The sequence below is a fragment of the Takifugu flavidus genome, chromosome 6 (genome assembly GCF_003711565.1).
Source record: "Takifugu flavidus isolate HTHZ2018 chromosome 6, ASM371156v2, whole genome shotgun sequence".
NCBI classification, from domain to species: domain Eukaryota; kingdom Metazoa; phylum Chordata; class Actinopteri; order Tetraodontiformes; family Tetraodontidae; genus Takifugu; species Takifugu flavidus.
The window spans coordinates 5810800-5833760 of NC_079525.1; the positions used below are offsets into that span (position 1 = coordinate 5810800).

The 22961-nt window shown below is 47.3% G+C and overlaps 1 protein-coding gene across 2 annotated transcripts in view; it reads right to left on the reverse strand.

Annotated features, from left to right (window-relative positions):
* Positions 1-20326, reverse strand: part of elfn1b (extracellular leucine-rich repeat and fibronectin type III domain containing 1b) — a 61697-nt gene extending 41371 nt beyond the window's left edge. The window contains exon 1 of one of the 2 annotated variants that reach the window (XM_057034757.1): positions 19996-20326. The gene's annotated coding sequence lies outside the window, so the exon portion shown is untranslated. Of the gene's footprint in view, positions 1-13496; positions 13519-19995 lie in introns of those variants that run through there. The other variant, XM_057034759.1, reaches the window with a different exon arrangement.
* Between the last annotated feature and the right edge of the window lie 2635 nt (positions 20327-22961).

A 22961-nucleotide genomic window follows, 5' to 3' on the forward strand; every position in this document is an offset into this window, starting at 1 on the left:
GGTGGTCTGGTTTTAAGGTTGTGGTTAGAATTTGCTTTAGTTGGGTTTTTTTTTTTGGAGTTAGGGGCTTGGATGTGTTATGTCAGGGGATCCTTACTCTGATATTTGTGATATTTCACTACGTCTCTCCTCTCATCCTCCTCTCGTAACCACCTGGTGTATTTAATGATACATTTTCACTCTCTCTATTATTTACGTCTTCTTGCTTTAACAACTTAAATTAATTAGCTTTCTTCTAGTACAGCTTTAATTATTTATACATATTTCATTTTTTCTTTCCATCTTTCAGATGAGTCTTCCACACTGTCCCAGGGACCACAGAGAGAGCTTCTAAATCACCAAATCCTTCCTCCCATTTCTTCTCTTTGGCATCAGGTGAGGTTGCAGCAGGGTATGATGGGTATATTTCAATGTTCTTCATTGAAGGGACATTTCCAGCCCTTCGTAGGGAGATTCTTAAGAAAAGGACTGAATGTTTCAACATTTCCCCCTCAGCTGTTTGTTGGGACAGAAAAGAACTCAGAGTTCGGAGGAGGTGCCGCTGTAAAGTAAAAGCAACATCAAAGATGCGGCTTTGCCTGGGGCCTGACGACACGTTCGCATCAGTTCAAAGTGTTTCGACAAATCTGCACGAGTCCCTGGACGACCGCGCAGAAGAGGAAACCCCCGAGAGAGCCTGGATGGCTTAATGTTCCAACAGCACTGATAGTTACAGACTCCAGCTACTGTAGCTGCTGACCTTTGTGTCTCCGCCCCCTCAGGGGTGGAGCCTCAGATCTAAGGTACGTACTTGCTCGTACTTGTGTTCTCGTGTACTTGGGAAAGAGCATAATTGCATAACTGAAGTATTGTTCCAATTTTTAAGTACGCAAACTGCACTTCCCAGACATGCACTTGCTCCGCCCCCTTTTTCTAAAGTATGAATCACACGTAACTTGACAGTTAAGTATCCCACAATCCATTTCTCTGCCAGAAAGTACATGCTTCAGACATTTAGGTCTGTGGATGTGGTTGTTTTGGTTTGATTTTACTGGTCTGATTTTCATCCAAAAACCTTTCAGGCATCCCAGAATACTGGGAGCATCACTGAATTGCCCCCCCCCCCCACTGTCAACGGCATGCAGCACCGAGCCAGCCTGCTCCGCTTTCTCCTCTGCTCTCCCAAACAATCACTGCCACCATTTCACCTTCCTCGCATCCTCTTCATCACCAGAGAGACTATGAGGTTAGAGGAAGCAGGAGCTCACTTCAATCAAATCACCCCCCCCCCCCCCCATTCTCTCAGCTGGCTCCCTGCAGGGGGTCAAATCATAAGAACCGTGTGATGGATGCTGGTTGGGGGCTGTTACTTCCGAAAGAAGAGGGGATAAAAAGCAGGACGGGGGAGGACAGGTGAGTTGGAGAGGAAGAGATAAGTTCAGAGGAGATGAAGTGCAGAGTGGACTGAAGTGTGTCTCAGTCACACTCCAGTCTAAGGGGGGGGGGGGCTTCTGAGGCTTACAGAGGGATGATGGTGGCGATCAGAGCGTATCAGGGCGCCGCACCTTCGCTTCCTGCAGAGCTGCTGAGGGCTCCTTCCCGAGGGGGGTGAGAGAGGTCAAACTGAGAGATCTGATTATTCTTGACGGACTGTAAATGCGACAGATGAAGGAAGACCAGAGACAACAGGCGCCGGCGCTGTTTCCATGCGATTTTTCACCTTCGCTTACTTCCTCTGGCTTTGCGTCGTCTTATCGACTGACAGAGTCGATAAAGAAAACATCTGCCCTCCGCCTCTGTCGTTCCCGAGAAAATGGAAAAAATGAATACGTTACTGAGCTTAAAAAAATCATCACTCTCGCCCCCTGGTGGCGGGCTGCAGGGAGAGAATAAAGCCCAGTTTTCGTTTCTCTTCGGCCTGATTGAAGTCTTCATCCTTCCATCATCCTTTCGGCTTCATATTTAGACGCCACCATTTTAATTGTCCTCCTGCTCTAACTTACAGTTATTTGATCTTTTTTTAGGTTGTTTTGACTCCTTTCGTTCAGTTGCAACACCTTTGGTGTGGAAGCATTTCCTTTAACACATGCACTATTTATACACACAGTTTGTGAAAAATCTTGATTCTCTCACATGCAGATGGACCATGTGACAGTTCTGGTTTCCATGGATACTCCAGCATTCATTCTAGGTAATTTGGGCTGTAGCTGGGCTGAGAGGGGCATAATATTTGGATTTGCTTGCATTCAAATACATAAATTTAAAAAATTAATGCAGACTGAGGCACTGGCAGCATGAAAAAACCCTAATCAATTAAAGCTATCAGTGTTGTTATCAAAAATGTTGCACACGTATACATTTCACTGAAACGCAGCGAAGACGTGATATTTTGAGTACCTGGTGATAATTGTGATTATACGCTACTTGGCGTGGAAAATGTGCATGAAACCATCACAGTGTGAAATTCCTCTAAAACCCTCTTTTACAGATACACAGATCAGAGGAACGTCACTGTCGGGGGAACGCAGCAACCTCTTCACTCTCATTTTAGGCTTCAGGGGACAGAAGTCAGCTTCGGCTTTAAACTGTGTCACTCTGGAGTCGTATCACAGCTCCGGCCGGCATAATCGCTGCACATCTAATGGCGCCCGGCTTTTAAAATTCACCCAGCGGCCCCCCATTACCAAATATGTTCAAAAACTCACGACACAATCCAGTCTGAGCAGAAACATCCAGAATGGAGTTGCTGATGTCAAAACACGCTGCGGGGAGCGGAGCGGCACGACCGTCCGAAAATGATGGTGAGATAACGCTGCGCTTCAGGGGAAGTGCGGCTCACAATGGACTGTTTGAGATGCAAATCAAAGGGGGCGGGGCTTGTAGACACCATTATTGCATCCAAATGATGCTCAGCTTTGATAACAATGACGCTAAATTTAGTGACAACATGCTCGCGGTCACAGTGCTAGCATGTGCCGAGCATTATGTCACGTTCACTTCTGCTCCCAATTGATGGCTGAAATACCAGCGCAGCTCAATTTACTTAATGATAGTCCTAATTAGACTAAAATAGACAATATAATAATTTATTGTTGGCTTTCAAATCTCTGTTTACACTCACAGTTAGTGGCTACGTGCTAAAGAACTCACTGAAGACCCCAGGAAAGAAAACCTGGAGGCACAATTTTTGGCACGCGCTAAACGCTGGCTAGCAGCTTTTTGCCTAACATCACTTCCTTGGCGGCTGACTAACACCGATCAATGCAAAGATGTTAAGTGTTGCGACATTACTATCACTTTGCTTGATTTGAGCTTCGATAGCTACATTTTTCTATGCTGAGTGCACAAAAAGAATCTTTAAAACAACAATTTACTAATGTACACTTTTTGTAGGATGATGTAGGATTCAGTGGTTGCTTTTAAAGCTCCCCTCTCAACCTGAGTCTAATCGATGGAACATTTGCTTCGAGCCACTGATACATTACAGCCCAAAGTGTAGCGTCAGGGTTACTATCTGAAAAACCGGCGTAATGCCGCGCTCACGGATGGTGAGTGGTGCTGAGAGAGGGTTCAGAAAGCTCCTCAAATTCCAGATAAAGGACGGGAATTCAATCAGACTTCAGGCACACCAATAAAGCTGGAAACAAGAGCAGATTAGTGCAGGAGTGATATTCTGGGATAAATTAAAGTAGGCTCAAGCAATTGCGTGAATGTAGAAGAACTGGACTAATTTTGTATTTAACGCCGAGGCAGGAGGAATGTCTGGCACAAAAAATGTCTGGATCACAAAAAAGAAACATTTATACATCGATACTGGGCATTTAATGTGACTCAGAGAGGCGTTGATCTGATGTCTTTAAGCTGATCCAAAATCCGTTCGGACATTTTGACTAAAAGAGGAAATGGGCTCAGCTTTTCCTGCAGTAGCGCCCCCGCAGACCACAAAGTCATACAGCCAGGAGGCATGTTTCTTCATCTGTGAACCTTCCTGTTCTCAGGTTTTCACGACCATGAAATCTCACTCCCGGGATGCAAACCTCCGTATAATCCGCAGCTGAATTCCACCAACTCGCTCCAACTCCTCCAAGAAATTACCAACCCCCACCCCCCACCCATCCCCAAAGAACACAGGGCTGAAGGCAGAAAGAACCGCAACTCTTGATTGCACATTAATTATCGGAATGTACGGAACATGGTAAACGACTGAAAGTAACGCCGCGGCCTCTACGGGAGGAACACACTCGATTGCTCCTGCGTCCTCCGGTCTGACACGCAAAATCGCTGCGGTTCATCCAAAGTTAATATCAAATTACTCGGCGTGCAAGATGATCCTGCAAGTGTGTGTGTTTTTTTTCCTGTAAAAACTAATCCCGCATGAGGCAGGATGAGAACCAAGACGCCGTGTAAAACAGAATTTTAATGGCAATGAGGGTGCCGTCAGAGCAACGCCGCACGGCACACAAGAACACGAGGGGTTGAGGATTATAAACAGAACCAATTTGATTGTTAATGACTTAATTACACAACAGCGCTCATCCTTTTATTAGTCACAATAAAACACGCCTTCGTCATCTTTATTTCCAATGCTGAATTCCAACACCACAAGACAACAGCCTGATAATTCAATTACGCTCCTGGCTGTCAGCCATCGACAAAATATTAATTGAGCAAGACGAGAAAGCTAGAAAAGCTAAATTGCTTCAGCTGATGTAAACATCTGATGCAAATCGCACAGAAATCCTGCAACGGCCACCATTGGCGGGATGTTTCCGTCCGGCCCGTTGTGGAAATGACAGGCCGCACCAGTAGCTCTTGCACGCGCGAGCGCGAGCTACTGTAAGAAGGCCTGATTTAATTACACCGGAGCAGAACTGATTTTCCCGGCGAGCTGGATGAGCCGGAGCCCTCCAGCTCTGTCCTGGAGAAGCAAAACACTTTCACATTCGCTCACGTTCCGTTTCCAAACCCACATTCCCTCCAGCTGCGTCGCTTGTGTCCGGCGTTGGGGGGGGGGAGGGTGAAGGGCCACGTCTGGCACCGCGCGAGGAGCGGGCACCCATTATCAACCAGCCTGTGGCCATACATTAAATATGTAAAGTAATTTGGCTGAAAAGCACTGCTGCTGCAGCTGCTGCCTGCTAATTGGGAGCAGCGCCACCAGTACCACGGCGACAAGTCCACATTGTTTCCATCTTTTTTAACTGATTAATGGTCATATTATGGAATTGCTTCACTTTTTTTTTTTTTTACAGATTCCACGGAAGTCTGAGAAAGCAGACTTCAGTAAAGATACTGGTGGTACTGCAGAGCATGCTGGTACGTAAAAATGTCCTTACTAATTTAAATACAGTTAATTTAATGCTTCCACGGCTGCTAAAATGGGGTGTGAAATTAAAGCCGGAGCAGTTAATCTGGTATCTTTTTGGCCGGTGTCGGAAAAATCAATCCGTGATGGAGTCACGGGGAGCGAAAACAGCAGAGCGACACTTTATTTTTCCTTTAAAAGTACAAAACAGAGCACTGGGCCGCATGAATAATGCATGAATCAGTGTTTCTCTTCCTCATTACTCTGCCCGTGCTGCTGATTTCAAAGACATTCTTTGGTTAATTAACACATCCTCATCGCCAGGAAAACACAAAAACAATGGCAGCCTTTGTGTTTGATGTGAGGGACGGAAAGAAGGCTGCGCCCAACGTCCCCGAAAACCAGCAAGAACGGCCTGAACTGGGTTTTCCCACTGTCGGTTTCCACCGTTCTTGCTATTCCCAACTCCATCCTATAGAATTTTTGCTCTGAGCAACCGTACGTTCATGGTTGGATGAGAAATGGCTTTCATCTGAGCCAAAGCCAAAGCAAATTACCCTCTGATGGTATAGATCACACGAGAGAGAGAGAAGTTGCATTGGGAGCGTTGAGTCAAAGAGAATCAAAGGCATCATTAATGACTCAGTAGCGTTCCGTCTTGTTAGGATTCTGGTGTGAGGTGAGCCTGCAAATATCTGAAATTCAAAAACCGGCTGCAGTGATCCGCTGGCTGCCTGACGGCGCCTCAGCCTCAGGTGGTCAAAGATCGTCCTTCAGACGTCCATTTGTATTCCAGATGTTGGAACGATGGAGGTGTTTTATTCTGACAAGCTCTCACAGATCTTTTTAAATATTTGATTTCTGTGTCAGGCTCGGAGGAGAGTCGGGCGCCGGTGGAGGTTCTGGATTTGGTTTGTTGTCGATGATCTAATCATAGAACAAGGAGGAAATGCCAGTTTCCTCACCAGGGTGATGGTTCCATCTAGAGACCTGCCGCCACGCCGGACTCAGGCCGATCCATCAGGCAGCCATGATGACAACGAACGAGGACGTAAGCTGGACGATAGGCGGCCCTGACTGATGGTTCCCGTCAGCACCGCCGTCAGGACGACAGCCAAATGTTCTCTCTATCAAACTGCTCGCCGCTTTTATCCATCCTTATCGTGCTCCACTTCCTGTCCTACTTCTGGTCGCCGCATCCATACATAGGAGGACTGAGCGCCGAGGAGAGCAACAGAGCAACAGTCGCCCTTTGGGCTGAAAGAGTGAGTCATTTCTGAGCCCGTTACATGAAAAGAGAACCAGGGTCAATATAATATAATCAGTTACATAAATGTCTAGTTCTGAAATCAACAAAGGCAGATTCCTTTGTGCTGATTATTAGCATTTATTACTGAAATGTTACACAATCATCACTAATCAGGAATAAGCTTATGGAGGACCCAGAAACGGACCCAAACAGCTGTTTGCGCGCTCTTCCAACCAAGTTTAGATAGAAAGCAGAGAAGTCGGAGTTCTCCCCAGACTCTGGCGCTTTGTAACTGATGGAAGGCTGAGTTTGATGAGAGCCTTTTTTCTGACGCGCTCGCTCTGAGCGAGATCAATGCTCCGCCAAACAAAATGACACCGCGGTGATTCGACGCCGATGCCGAGGGTGACAGGCGGGCTGTCACTCTGCCAATAAGATTTGACTCCTGCCCTGGCCTCCACTTGTCCAATGGCACCGCCCCCTTTTTGTTACCTTGCAGGTAGCATCTCTGACTGACTCATCATCTGCCCAGGGACGTGGACGGACGTGGAAATGAAAGGATTTGCTCTTTCATCGCATAAGCAGACCAACGTTTGGAAGGAGAGAAGATAAGAGAGCCGAGGCTGCTCGTCACATCACAGACGTGGCTCCCGCAGCCCTCGCTCCCGTTCTCCCTGTCTCCCAGCCTTCATCCAACAGTGCGTGGGTGCAGCTGGTTCCTATGGCAATGCCCGTCTCTCTCAGCTCGACCTATGTCCCTTCTCTTTCAGAGCACCGCTGCTTCATTAATTATGTACACATACGCACGCAGACGGGATATTTCTCGACATTTATTTGATCTGTGCGTTGGGTGATTTGTATTTATGGGGCATAACGAGATCCTTTTAGGCGTGATGATTCCAAAAGCCCCGGCCTGATTCTGCTGCACTTTAGCACCTTGCTGCCGCGATAAGGCTGATAAGAAAAAGACTCTGATGATAATTAAATCAGGTGTTCATCATCGGCACATCAGGCCAACCGATGATAATTAGCAATAATGTGATGCTCTCTTTATCCCTCCTGGGAGCTTCTCTGCACTTGCCCTGCAGCTACTGAGCGTTAGCCTCGTTTAGAGTCTTGCTCAAGGACGCTTCAGCAGACGCGAAGCTCACAGCCGTCCGTCTGGCGAGCAGGTAGGAAGAGAAGGCGTAAGACGAGCGGGGTAATCAGACGGTGACAGGCGGCAGATGGCCCCGGGTGACCCGTCCCGGAGCTAACTGCTCCTGCAAAGCCACCACACAGGGAAGCATTAGCGGACTGATCGAGTGTGATGTTAACAGGCTGACAAAACAGTTTACAGCCTGATATGCCAACGGCTGAGGTGATGAAGAAGAGTGATAACGTGGTGATGGAATGTAACCAAACACTCTTAAATCTGCTACATACACTAAGACCAAAGTGCAAAATTAGAATATGTGCAGAGACGTGATGATAAAACACCGTCACTGCACAGCTTTTACACAACTGCGTGCACAGGCGAGGGAGAACAGGTGGCGAGCAGTCAGGAAGACCAGGACGGGACGTAGACGGACACAGCGAAGACACACGGGAAGAGAAAAGCAAAGAAATGACAGGAAAGCACAACGTGGAAAATCCAGAAGACCTTTGGTGTCGGAACCCTCGTTCTTTCCACCCAGCAAACGTCTCGCTGCGTAAATATTCTGTGATGTGCTAGTAAATTTTCCTTCTACAAATAGTTTAAGTGGGCACATCTTCAGAAGAAATGGATTTTCTTGTGAGATGAAATTGGGCTAATCTGCTCTAGCCTATGTGTGACATTTGTAATTGGCTTTCAGAGGGTTGAGAGTAGACGTTCATATCCAACATCTTTGTCTTGTTTTTTTGGGACACGGGAGATTTAGGACTTTTTTTCACTCTCTGCAACTTTGAAAAAAAAAAGGATTATCAGCCAGTGTTTTCATATCATGCTCTAATCTATTATTCAGCCGATCACATCAAGCGTATAACCAGATAACTCATGTAAACTTCTAAATTAGTTCTTAGATGTATTTGTGTACGTTAAAACTAATGATCAAAGGCGCAATAAGAAATGTTAAATGAGAATCTTACGAGAATAAGGGACTCTTATTGTTGACTCATGAGTGTGCGTGACAGTGTCATGTTGACACGCCTCCACATAAAAAGGATCCTTTCCATTTGTCGGCTGCATTAAAGTACAAATCAGTCCAACTGTTATTGTATATTTGCAGGATTAAAACATGACAGATTCCTCATCAAAACTCCCCAAACTAAAATCTTAGCCTACAGGAATCTTTAGCGAGTCAATAAGATGATAAAAATAATGGTTAATGCTGTCATCACTATTTCGTGAGAGAAGCATCCCGTGGCTATGAGTTTGGTATATTATTTAACCATCCTGAATGTGTCCAACTGCGCATTTTAGCATCACAAAAATATGGTGTCGTGCACTCAGATCAAAGAGTCCACTGTCCCGCACAACTTGGCTAAAGTATAAGCGCTCTAGCCGGCTTCTGATTGGCCGCCTGCCCACTGATACACAGCTGCTGGCCGTGCACATCAAAGCTCTTTGAGGACGGGAGAGATGGCGCCAAATATTCTGACAGTAACCCGTTTCTAAATGTAGAAAACGTGGACTAACGGACAGAAGTCAACTGTTAGGCCATCACAGGGAGCTCCATTCACACACACACACACACACACACACACACACATTTAACATCCAGAGACCAAAACAATCACATGGAAGCAAACATGTCCAAACATGTCCTGTCTCCCAGGAACTCATTACTGCGATTGGCTTCAGGACCTTTTGCAGATCTTGACTCTTTAATGTTTCATTTGCATCCCGAGTATATCAAGTGCTTTAAACGCCCGCGTGCGCACCGAGGGCGTACGTGCTCCTGAGCAGATCCCTGAGCCAATAAGACGGAGGGAGAAAGGAGAGAGGAGGAGGGGCGAGGCCGTGCATGGTCAGAGAGGGCAGACGTGAACTAAATAGCTGAGCTGGCAGCAGTAAAGCAGGGAGGGATGGGTGAGTCACAGCACTGTGTGATGAGGTGGTGTGGAAGGACAGTCGGGCTGCTCTCTGTGCCTGGAAGCTGCAGACTGTGTCATCTTATCTGCTGTCTTATAAAAAGATGAGAAAGCTTCCTGTTCAGCCATGATCCGGTGGGATGAACTAACTGGACTCTGCTGCATGTTTTAAACTCAAATAAAAGCTCACGCCTGTGTGATCTATCCCCGCGGAGCCTCTGTGCCGAAGCTGAGGCGCGCTTCCGTGCAGAAGGATGCTGCTTTAAATGCCAGAGCCCTTGTGCATTAAGTCAGCAGGGTTGAGTGAGGACACGTGGCTTTCAGCCGACCACGCGGTCTATGCTCCGGTTCATCCCAAAGGTGTGGAGGTCAGGGATTGTGCAGGCCGGCGGTGTTTCTCTCTGTGTGAGAGGGCAGTCTGTGAGGAAGGGTGGAAAGAATCGTTGAGAGGATCTGAAACCAAAACTGAGTCTTTGATTTGAAGTCGGGCTGTGGAATAAAGGTGGAAATTTAAAGCAAAAACCATGCCGAGGCCGTGCAGCCTCTTAAGTATTGCTCTGACAAATCCCGTCCTCATCGAAGAGAAAGGACATAAAAACACACGACTCTTATCTGTTTCTGCCTACCAGACCCGTCTGACCTCTGACCCCGAGTTGCACAGCTGAGCTCCTATATGTTCGTCACTTACAGCCTCTGAGTGGTCTGTCATTAGAGAACCTGCAGATTTTCCATGCTGGAGAATATCTGCTAAGTGGAACTAGAGCTGTGGCAAAGACCTGAAGGTCAGTGACCTGTTTGCTTGGATGGGTTCTAAATTCATGCTGACTCTTGAAGGTTTCCTTGAGCCGTTTCTGCTGAATGCGCTCAAGACATTTTCGCATAATGCTTCCTTAAATGCTTAAATGACTAGAAGTGTCAGTAGGCCAAATGTTTCAATGTAACGTCCTGATCTTGGCACGCATGCCGGAGGTTGCAGGGCACAGAACCAATGAGTTCCGGGTAACTTTCTTCTCCTTTGGTACTTTTTTCCCACTGCAAATGCAGTTCTGTGGTATCTATGTTCCTCTCCAGCACTCAACCACAGAGACATGAGTGTGGAATGAAAGCACGGCGGCGGAGGCCTGCTAATGTGCACATAATGTGTTTTATGGCGTGTGCTACTTCAGAAACTGTTTTTCGCAGGTTGCAGAGGGAGACAGAGGCATAATGCCGCAGCCACCGTTGTCTGCATAAAGACACGCAACAGATACGAGCTCCTGTGTAATATTTTGAGGTTACACGTCTCAATGTGTCCTTGACAGAGCCTGCCCCGAGTGACGCACAGAGGATCTCTGAGCACTTACATCTCCCGCTCTCTTCCTCGCTCTCTCATCCTATCACCCCACCCAGCAATTGGGCACTGATTCTAAGGGACATTCTCTAGGGTTTAATACAATTTGTAGGGGAAAGAGGCAGAGAGGGATGAATGATATATTGACTTCTTTATAAAAGCAGGGCTGTGGGGGTAATCTCATTTCAGGATGCTGTGATGAGATTTTGGCCTGTTTTCTGTCTAAGATGATGCGACTTTGGTCCCGACATCGTCTTTGCCGCTGCCATCCGCGCGTCTGCTGCGCCCCACGCCGAGCTTGTTTCATTTCGCCTGTAAAAAAAGAATCAACTGGAATTGCATCTCTCTGTGTCTGTGCGGCAGCCAGCGATAAAATGAGTATTATTTTTGGGCTCCCCTCGCCTAAATTTGATCGAGAGACAGCGGAAACTTTTCTCTGTTGTGCTTTCAGATGGGAAAATGGCTGATAAACAAGCCCATTTGTTCAGGTTCAAACTCAGAGCTGCAGCATGGGGAAAGTGTGAGGCAGGAATGACTTTCTTTGATAAAAAAAATGCCATCCTTTTCTTCACTTACAGGCCTTAAAGTCAAACCTGAGCTGTACGCAGCAGGGAGCCTGTTCTCACCCACAGCTTGTCACAAAATGATGCCTGGTGAGACCTTAATGTCAGAGGAAATGGGCTGGTGGCATCACATTACATTTGTGGAGTATTCTTACCTGCTGGGCCTATAGATTCAGCAGAATTGTGGTCATTAATGATGGATTTCTGGCACCACAACCCTTCGAGTTAGCCTTAACTCATCCTCCTGCGCAGACTGTATGCATTATGAATGTTAGGAAAGAAATTGATGTGTATTGAACAGTGCCTAGATGGGAGAGAACCGCTGAAAGTGTTTGAATCAGCAGCCCAACAGCGATTCCTCATGTGGCCCACTTGTTGAATGCTGGCTAATTCATGCAAATGTTAACATCGGGGTATTCTAAGGGGACCACATTTTACTGATTTGACTTGAATTTTAGCTCTAGCAAAACAGGTGCAGGTGAGGAAGGAGCTCTCATAACTAGCAGCCGATGTGGATTTATGGGAGCCAACACGAGCCCTCTGTTGACAACTACGCCGCTTTTCTCTGCTAATACCTTTCTGGGCGCCGCTCGCTGCTCGCAGAATGTAATTTAGAAAGACTCGCTGAAACTCTTGGTAGCAAACCAGGGCGGTTAAGTTTCTCTGATGCTCGCTGGAGCAGTTCGGAGCAGCTGACAGCGCCGCTTGTTTGTCGTTACCCAAGATTCTCGGGGTTGTCATGGTAATGCATGTCTATGGCAGAGCTTAAGGGGATACCAAAATAATGATGAGAACACACTAACACTGAGCTGTTGTGTCTTTTCATAACATCCTTACTGTCTGGGGACATTATATAACCCGTAGAGTGTTTTTGGGCTCAACCGACATGATATAATTGTTGTGGCAGCGCAACATTAGCTGCAAATTTAACCATGTGGAGCCAAAATATTTGATTCTCCCTTTTTTTCATTTCCAGTCTATATTCGAGCAGCCAAATTGTTGCACATCACAGAGGAAGCAGAAAGGGTACTTCAATAGGATGCAAAGGGCACATGTCAAAACGTCTGCGTTGACGGGGTTGCATGTAATGTCAGCAGAATGGGAGGTGGGGGGGGCAAAGCACCGTCTGTACTCCATTAGCTCTGCAGCCGCGTCAGATGCGGAGCAGAAACAGGTGTAGCAGTTCATTATGGAGAGGCAGATACTACAATTTGAAAGTTGCTGAATTGATTGTCTTGCTGTTTATTGGATTTTATTTTGATGTAAATGCCGGTGGTTGTAATTTGTATCCATTCTGCAGACGGCCAGCTGACAAATGAGGTCTTTTTACTGAGTGGAAGACATCAGGGACGTCGGATATTAGACTCAAACACGATTCCCCTCACTCTGAAGCTCATAAATTATGTGTAACGCAAAGTAAAGATGTTTTAGCTTCCTGGACCACCTTATGTATAAAATGAGACCTTCATAAATAGTGTATAAATATTAAGCTGATATGGAATAACATTCTGGTCGCCAGTTGCAGAGTAGGAATCCAAATGAGAGCAGGGAAAAGTGGATGTTTACGTGCAGAAAGGCAATGAAATCCGACTTGCCGACAACATGAATGTGTTAACATCATTCTTCACTGCATCCTTATCCAAAATTAACTAAACTGGTGTCATTGGTAAACTTGGAAACCAGCAACTAAAAGCACAGATTCCCATATTTGACCTGAAAATAGTCGACTCAACTCGAAAAAGCAAGTTTTTTTTGTTTACTTCCTGACTAGTTTGGTTTATGTTGCGCTAAATTTCTAAGTTAGCAGACTGAAAACTAAAAAAACAGAACAGTTACTGCCACCGTCCCCCTACGCAGAAACACTTAACAACTACGTGGGTGACGGTAAAGTGAGAGACAAATGGAACGACTGGCGACTGGCGGCGGCGAACAAAACGAGAAGGCGTCGCGCCTCCAGCATTTACCGCCCTGCAGCAATAGTACACATGTGACCTTTGACCTCGCTCACTCACTTACGCATGGATTCGCACGCTCAAACGAGGCGTCGGCATCAGTCTGCCAAGCGCTGGTATTTTTCCCAGGTTAATCCAGAGTTGACGGGAAGTTTGTGTGTTTTAGCTCCCGCTGCCGCTGCCAACTGGCTGATTTCACAGAGCTCCAGAATGAGCCGAGCGCCACATCAAACAAGGCGCGTTGCAACACCTGCAACAGAACAGGAGCGCATTTAAAATGTTTAGACATCAGGCTGCGGCGGGGATCAGTCAAAGTCGCCAGCGCCGTTAAACGACGTGCGTGGGAAAGCGGAGTTCCGCGTTAATGAGCCCCCACAGCTCCTCAGAGCCATCACTCATTCATCATCCGCCGTGCAGGGATGGATGGAGATGATTTAGCAAACACTCCAGGGCGTGTTCTCACTGTAGACCTGTAACCTTGAGGAGGCCGTATCAGACAGGTCCCACCAGATGCGTCCCCACAGATGCGGTGCGGCTTCTTTCTGAGGTCCGTGTGGAGCAACGGGTGCACACGAGAGCTGTAAGTTTCCTTGCAGACATTTTTGAGCCACGAAGAATTGTCCCGATAAAGGTTTTAGTTGGAAGCCTTTGCAGTAGCTTCATTAGCTTTGAGTTAACACGAGGGTTACGATTTTAAGATAGAATGTGTCATTTGCGCTGTAACTTTGAACTATGAGTCACAGCCGAAGAATGAATGTAATTATTGCTGCGGCAGCTTTTTGCCCAGCTCTGCTTTGAAATAACAGGAAACACTCGAACAGTTTTAACTTTTCGTTTCCAGCACACCAAGCTTTGGGGGTGATATTACAGAAAAGATGACAAGCCGTGCTTCTGGATTGATATTATGGGTTGTTAGCAGCATCCCGACTGTTAAATCTGGGATGAGGCTGGCCACACCGCTGCGCCACCAAACAAAACCCTCTCTTTTTTTGCTGTGATGTGGTCGGAGAAACAGCACGTTTGATCATCCCTCAACTTTTGTTGGTCAGCTTGAACAGCAGCGTCCGACCACCTCTGAATGAGGGCTACAGCCCAAATATTCAGCTTCCGACAACTCTCTCCTCCAGACTTTTGAGGTTTCTGCTGCTCTCACACTTCCTCCATCTTTTTTATGGGCTTAATGTATTTGGAGGAATTTTCTTCCAATCTTCTCAGAAAGCTTTTTGAGCGCTTCCTGTTTTGAGCCCTGAAAGCCCAGTAAGACTCTGAATAGGATACTGAGTTCCGGAAACAAACCTGTTGTGACTAAACACACTGAAACTAAAAAGAATTGCATTGTTGTCTTTGTAGGTGCCTACTTCACCTTAAGTGCACACCATTCCTTCAAAATGATCCACCTACTCGCCAACACAATCCTATGATATTTAAAGCCCTTTCACAATAAAAGTGGTTGACATATTTTAATGTGTAGGGGAACACCTATTTTTGACCTTTACACCCTTCAAGTAATGAGTTTAAGCGTTACAGACAAAGCCAGAAGAAGATCAAGAGATTGTTTGTCCTCCGTTAGCCTTTCTTGCATCAGTGAATAGTGAGCGTTTTCCTCACAACAACCGGAACATTCGGAGTGCTAATGACGGGAGCAAAAGTCCAGCTTCTGTAGCCTGCACAATGCTCGCGTGACCGGACGTGACCTTTAACCCCACAGTACGTCTGACCGACAAAAAGGGAGACGCTTCTTCCTCCAACGCATCTTCCTCACTCAAGCAACAGGAAGTGGAGCCCAAACCCAGGAGAGATCTGTCACTAGAGATGTGAAAAGGCGGAGAGAAAGACGCCTGAAGGAAAAGCAAAGAAATCAAAAACAGTCTCATGCTGCTGCTGTCTGACGGTTTGAGTGACAAATCTTTGTCTGGAAATGGCTGGAGAGTGGATGTGCCGCTGCTCAGGAGGCACAGACGTTTCTCCATTTAGCTCTGAAGAGCTCCACAGAACTGATCATCTGAGGAGGGGGGGAAGGGGGGGTCATTCAAGTCTGTGGCAGGCCAGAGCAAATCCACCACAGAGGGCAGGGGTAATGAAACAGAACAGAGATGACGGACGGCCGAGCGGAAAACACATCCTCAGAACGCTTTCCACTCCTTCGCCACCCATTTGTTATTTTTTCCTTCTTCTGCCGTCCCGTCTCGCCCTGTGGCGTCTCCATCCCTCTCTTTATCTATCCCTCTGTCACCCCTCTCTGCCGTGCGCTCCCTCTCTCAGCAAACGGACCGTCTCTCCTTGATTTCCAGAGAGAGAGGCGGCTACAGCAGCAGCCGGAATACAAACTAGCTGACTCAATGTACACACACACACACACAAGATGGGTGTGTGCATTGAGGCTGCATGGCAAGATGATGAGAGATGAGAAGAAGAGCTGGAGACGGAGATGGAGTCTGGGGAAAAGGAGTGTGGAAAAGTCAAAGAGGGAAGCATGAGACCGGTGCTGGAGAGTTTAGGTCGGGATTAGCTCCGGTTCTGAGAGGCTGGCATCCGCACGACATGCGTCAGCATACATTAAGCAGCTCATTCATCATTCACGCTCTGACTATGAGGTATGAGGTCGCTGTTTAGCTGTCTCTGTGTTTCCAGACGTAAAGCCGGGGTTAATAAAACCAGCTTGCCAGGACCTAAAGTGGTCGTTAGAGTTTGCAGAGCAAATAAGATCCATCAAAATTTCATGAGGCAACACAACTGGAGCGCCACTTCCAGGAGGTGTATCTGTGTTTGGGGATAGGTGGAGGTGAGCAGCGCCGGACTGGGCCGCCTCCTGATCTCAGGAGGTGCGGCGGGGAAATTTGGGAGTCTGTGTTGCCATGGCAACAGGGACCATCAATGACCCAGACGCTAAACCTCAGTCAGCGTGAGTCGCTGTAACGAAGTACCTACAGCAATTCTGAAGCCAGAAAGATGCAGAACTGGAGCAAAAAGAAGATGCATTGAGGCTGAGGTGGGAGAAGGCTGCTAGACTCCCACTGTCACAGTGTCCTTGAGCAACGTACCTGAAGAGCAGGTGGCAACTAATAAGGATGTCCCCGCTGCGGTTGCACCGAAGTAGGTGATGTGTGAGCCATCAGTGACCCCAGGAAATGTGTTTTTTCCAGAGTTTTCCAGAGGATCTGAAGTGCATATATGACATTACAGCTAATTCATTATAAAAGCTGCATTAAAAATACAGTTAGAGCCACCAACCAACTAAAGAAAGATCAAGCTTTGACTGTAAATGAATCTGTTGTTGAGATATTTCTAGATGTTCAAAGACAATGTCCAAAGCTCCCCTTAAATGAGACATTTGTGCCCATATCCAGATCATTTTCCTCCCATCCATCCAAATTTCTGCAGCAGTTTTAGCAATCACTTTAACAATTGAACCCTCTGACGTAAAAACACAACCTCCTTCAATCTGGCAATTACACTGATTACAAGATTACTTCTAATAGAGCATCAAATTTAATGAAAGCTGATCATTGCTACATTGTGTGTGTGTGTGTGTGTGTGTGTGTGTGTGTGTGTGTGTGTGTGCTCGCACGCGCGCGCGTCTCTGTATATGTGTGTTTGTGTCAGACAGCCTTGTGTTTCGTGTATAAATGAACGTTACAGCACTCAAGTAAATTAATTAAAAACATGGTGCTAATGATTCCCTTTTGAAGGAAAATTACAGGCTAATCTTAGCGCGTGAAGTGCATCATGAAAGTGCCCCTGACACTGTACAGACCCACACACAACAGACGTATTCACCCTTCACTCACACTTTTGTGTAAAAATCTTCATTGTTTCCTGCGTCGGCCTGCTGATAGTTGACACTAATCAGCTGACGAAACATTGAACTTCTGCCAGATTCTGTATGTTACGCTAACAGCATGCTGTCATTAGAAGTAAGACAGTAAATCACCTCTCACCACTTCATTGTGTGTGTGTGTGTGTGTGTGTGTGTGTGTGTGTGGTGTGTGTGTGTGTGTGTGTGTGTGTGTGTGTGTGGTGTGTGTGTGTGTGTGTGCGTGCTGCAGTGTGCAAGAATAACTTCCTAATTACAGTTCCCCAGTGTTAATGCAGTCTTCCTGAAATGCTAACTAGCCTCCCACTGGGAATATGCTACATTATTAATCCGTGCGTGCCTGAGCGTGTGAATCGCGCATTCGCAGCACACGACGGGCGCGCGAGCGCTCTCACGCGCTCCTCTGTTTGCACGTCTCCGCGCGGCGCTTGTGGCCGTGTGCTGAAATGTCACACGAGTAGCAGCATCTGAGAGGTTGGCTGGGGACTTATTTGTATTCCGGCTGGATGCAACCATCCAGATCCACACTGGGTCAGGAGAACCTGTTGAAATATGAAATATGAGACCTGATTGCGTAATCAAGCCAAGGATTTCATCAGTTACAGGTTGAATGTTGCGCCTCCTGCAGTGGCGACAAAAAAGGGAGTACAAATACAGCAACCTAAATGCAGCCCAGGAGTGCGTCTTTCGTATTCCTGGAGAACCGGCCCCAAATGATGGGAGCCCCTCCCCCAACCCCCCCACCACCACCCCACCCCCCACCTTCCCACCCTCTCCTCCCCGGGCCTGCAGTTAGTGATGCGGAGAGACGAGCTTCAGGTGAGGGTTGGGAGCAAACGCCGGGTACTCGGACAAGACAGCAGACATTAAACACATCACTTCTCATTCAATTTCATCTGTACTCGCAGACAATCTGGCAGTTGCTTCCTACTGAAGTTGTCACTTTTCATTACGGCCTCTTTTTTTTTAATGTTGCCAGCTGCCTTTTTTTTGGTCCCGCCACTTCTGACGTTTTCCACTGCAGCGGCACAAAGAAGAAACGAAAGGAGAAGGAGAAAAGTCATCGCCCTGCTGATGAGGAGCTGTCCTGTCATTTGAATGAAGTTTTCAGGGGTCGGGAATCAAGCGGGGCGGTTCGTTAACCCGGTTTATGTCTGCTCCGGCTCGGAGACGCATGCTGCAGAGCAACTGCAGTCCTGTTGGGGGATGAAAGCAACGAGCAACCAGGAAGATTATCAATGAGAAAACTAAAGATTTTCTCAGGCCTGCCGCATGCCAGCCAAATATATCTTTCACCCAGTATCATAAAAGCAGCCGTTTCCTCTGCTCTCTGGCTGGACTTCCTCAGAAATCCATTGGTGGGGCGAGGACTGGGACCCCAGCTCAGTTGCTTTCTTTCCATCACTCTTCCTCTTCTCTTCATCCCTTTCTTTCCCTCCCTCCCACTGTGGCTCTCAGCCAACAATTGGAGCCAGTCAGTGGGAAAACTCTGTTAGTAGTCCATGCCCTATGGGACGAAGTGGCAACAACATCCATTACACCAGATAGTGGGGTAGCAGGCAGCAGTTGGAATCCAACCAGCTGAGCAACTTTGCATCCCGGCCGTAGCACTTGTGCGCACCAAGATTAAACCATAATTCATGCAAGCATTGATTCAGGGGGGCGATAAAACAAGAGCGGCTTTAATCCTACAGCGCTGTGCATACGTGCAGGAATCGAACAACTCCCATCTAAATTGATTTGCCCTCCTATGTGGTACAGATGTAAATGTGGATCCATGAAAACCGGCTTGCTTTGAGGGTGAGAACTGTTAGTGTCCCATGTGGAGGGTATTTAAAAACAACCTCACATGTTTTTCTTTCAGCTGGCATCAGATCCGGTGACTGTGAAGGTCGTGTCGTATGACTCATGTCAATTTTGTGTTCGTGCTTGTCATCTGGATCCAAGTACGGTTGCACATTTAGAGAAATTCTGATGTCTACAGAAGAATGTGTGTCAAATCCCTGCACAAAAAGCTCCCAACCAGCTTTACGGATCATCTGCGCGGGTCAACGCTTTGCATGCATGCATGCTCGGGTGTGTTGTGGATCTGCATGTCGAGCAGGGTCAACTAGAGCCCTGAAAAGCCCTTGCCCTCAGATTGGGTCATGGATATTGTGGCAATGTAGGCTCACAAAAAGAGGCTACTAAAGTGTTTTCTTTTTTTCCTCTTATCACAAACCTCTGTGATCTGAAATAAGAATCTTGCTGACAAATAGGTAGATAGAGATGCAGTTTTAAAGACACAGAGAGACAACGAGTTGAGCCAGCCGGATGTTTGACTGGCTGCGGACAAGCACGGAAGCTGTCCAGGGTCCTGAACACTGGCCGTGCCTGCAGCTCAGTCCCGGGACAAAACACCCACACCAGCTCCATGCAGAGTGACCTACCCAAATCTGCCAAAAACTGACACCCGTCGAACGTGTCTTTCATTGCTAAACTTCCAAGGTCTCCGACTACAAACATGTCCCGGCACGGCACACCTTCACACCAGCCCATAATACGGATCTGCGCATTAACAAAAATCAGGATGAGAAGCGAGAAGGGGAGCACACGGCTGCCTGGGAATGTCCAGTGAGAGAGAGGGAGGATGGAGAGAGAGGGATGGGATTCAGTGTCAGAGATGAAAGAGCTGCTGGCGGATTTCAAAGTTGCCTACGCAACAACCGAGCCGCGTCTGCGCGTCGATGTGCGGATGTTTTCACTCTACCTGATCTGGATGTCAACGCGGGGCTGTCGCCTCTGGTCCGCGGCTCTTTTCGGCACAATCGCCCCCCCCTCGTTGCCTCAGCTGGCTCAGGTGGTGCGGGTTTGAATTGTTTAAGGTGTTGAAGTCACTGGTTTCGCTGGTTGTCCGTCTTCCTCGCGTCGCCTCTGCGGACCTTTGCGCGCAGCAGCGGTCAGGAAAGATGCAGCCGCCGGTTCACCCGCGTCAAAGGAATGTTCAGAGATGCGAACCAGCCCGAAAGGTGCTGCGCTGCCTCCCTGCCGCTGTCCTCCGTCCCTCTCCTCTCAGTTTGTGGCTCTCACACTGCGTCAGCCTCCACTCCCCCTCCTCCCTCCCTATCTCTCTCTCACACACACCCCCCCACCTCTCTCTCTGAGTCTCTCTCTCAGTCAAACAGACGGTGATTAATTCGTTAAAATTCAGTTTTTCTCCTGCTCGTTTTCTCTCTTTTCCACACGAGCCTCAGTCACTCTCAGTCCTCTCTCCCCCGAACTCATGCGATCGCCCCTGACAGCTTTTTCCGGCGGAGGAGAGCCGGTTTCACGGCACTTGACGCGCCGCCGACAGTCATTTAGATTAGGCGCTTTCCCGTTTTGGAGAGTGAGATGGCGCGATAAGTGCCGCGCAATCAGACCCAAACTGGCGAAGTTCTTGACGAAATGGTGTGAAATTCAGCGGTTATCCAGGAGAATGGAACAGTCACGCCGCGCAACATTTGGAACGATGACGGAAAACTGTTTCTCTGCACGCCAGCTCCACTCCTGGAGGCAGAACTGCTGCCGGGACCAACAGTCCGATGTTATTTCAGGCTGGCTCTTTGCCTAAATGCACTATGGGGCTAACTGATGTCCTGCCAGTAAGCATGGTCAGATTAAGTGCCTCTTTAATATACAGGCAGACATGTGCTAACACAGATTAAACAACTTTGAAAAGAAATCTGTACAAAAAAGGGCATAACAGGCCTCTTTCACACATTAAGCCACAGTTGCGTGCCATGATATCACGCAATATGCCACATTAGTGAAGTCCCATGAAGCATTTAGTCAGCTGTTACGCAGCTGAAGGTGTGGGCTGAAGAGAATTGTCACCTTTGACCCGCATGATTCCAGGCAAACTAATTAGGAATTAGGTGGACGTGAAGCAGATTAGACCAGTGAGAGAACAGGAAGCACATCAGTGTCAGAAATCCTCCACAAGTGACTTTAAGCACTATGATTTGCATCAGATACTGACATTTAACCTGACCTATGACCTTTAAATCGCTCCCCAGGGGATGGCTTTACAACGTGCCATGTCGGCAGATTATACACGTAAGGACTCATATTTTCACATATCACTATCAAGCCTGACTGGATTAATCAAATAATCTTAATATGGATCTACAGAAAAGAAAATGTGTTCTTACATGTGTTACAAATGATATATTGACTGTTGTTCCTATTGACTTTTAGATCATTTTTTCAAAAAATCAATTGAGTTTCATCAAATAATTGCGGCATCTTTCAAGATGTTGCCATTGTGGTTAATTTTGTGGTTAATGAACGCAGCCTGGCCCTCACACGAAGCAGGAAGCAGTGTCTGCATCGGAAAAGCCTGTTTATAACAGACAGCTGCGTCAGAGGAACGCCTCAACCCTGAACTGACATGTTTCCATCTCACGATGCGCCGCGGTTTATTAAATACAATGTTGCCGCTGCCGTTCCCAAACAAACTGCAACAAAGAGAAGACCTCCAGCTTGATTGCATTCCAGGGAAGGCAGCAACTGCGTTTTTATGGAATTCACAACCGCTGAGATGCTTCAGAAAAAACTACTTTATCACAAAGGTTTGCATTCATCTGCATCCGTACGAGATGTTTTTGGGGACGGATTCATTTGTAAATAATGCGGCCGCTAATGTAACACGGGGGAGCAGCCCTGAGACGATATAAGAGGAGCTCCAGGCGACAAGCGGCACACCTCCGTCTCCTGTCATCGGTGGAGGCAGGAGGAGGCAGTCTGACCTGTTTATTAAAACATGAGGGTTGTTTTTGGTGCACCTGTGAGAACAACCACCAGAGTTTGGGGACTTGTATGAGTTGTAAAGTGTGTTGAGGGTCTAGAGGAGAACGTGGGAACGCTGACAGGCTCAGGAGCATCCCAGGATGAAGCATCTTAGTCTGTTTTCACTCGTTGTTTAACTAAGAATCATTCAGCCAGAATCAGAACTTGTATTAATTATGGTGTTAGAAGTAAAGATCGCTCTGCGACCAGCAAGCAGAGCCACCGTGTCTGGAGATTAAGCAGCAGGCGTCCTGTTTAAAGAGGGAAGTCTTCAGTCTGTGCTGGTGGAGTCTCCATAGATGGAAGCAGTTTTCAAATCCTGGCACTTTTAAGTCCCACTCACATGGATCTGGAGATTGTCGGCGTGTTTTGCTGAACTGAGAGAAGGGATGAGGCGGGCAAGAAGTAAGGCAATTAACTGGACCAGCAGGAAGCTGCGAGTGATACGCTAGATAACTGACCAACCAAGCAGCCAGCAGGGGGCACTCTGTAAAGACGTTTTCAGCAACATATTGACACAGGTATTTGCAAGTCGAACCAAACTGAGGCCAAAAAGATTAATAGAAAAGAAAGGTCAAGCTGTATTCCCTAGCTGCTGCATATACAGTTACCATGACACCCACAACCCACGTAAACTCTCGTTCACTCAGACAACCCAGTCAAGCAGCTGTGGGATGCTGAAGCCGAGGATCGGCCTTCAGAGGTCTGACAGCTCTGAAGTGCTTTAGTCTGAATGAGACACGAAGACACGTGTGTCCAGTGTCACAGCCTCTGGACGGAAGGTCTGTGGTCTCCATGACGTCCATTTGAGTGATGGACTACCTGATGGTTCAAACAGGCCAGCGTGTCAGATCTTGGATGAGAAGGTAAAATGTTCCACTTTCAACTTTTTTTGTGGCTACAGAG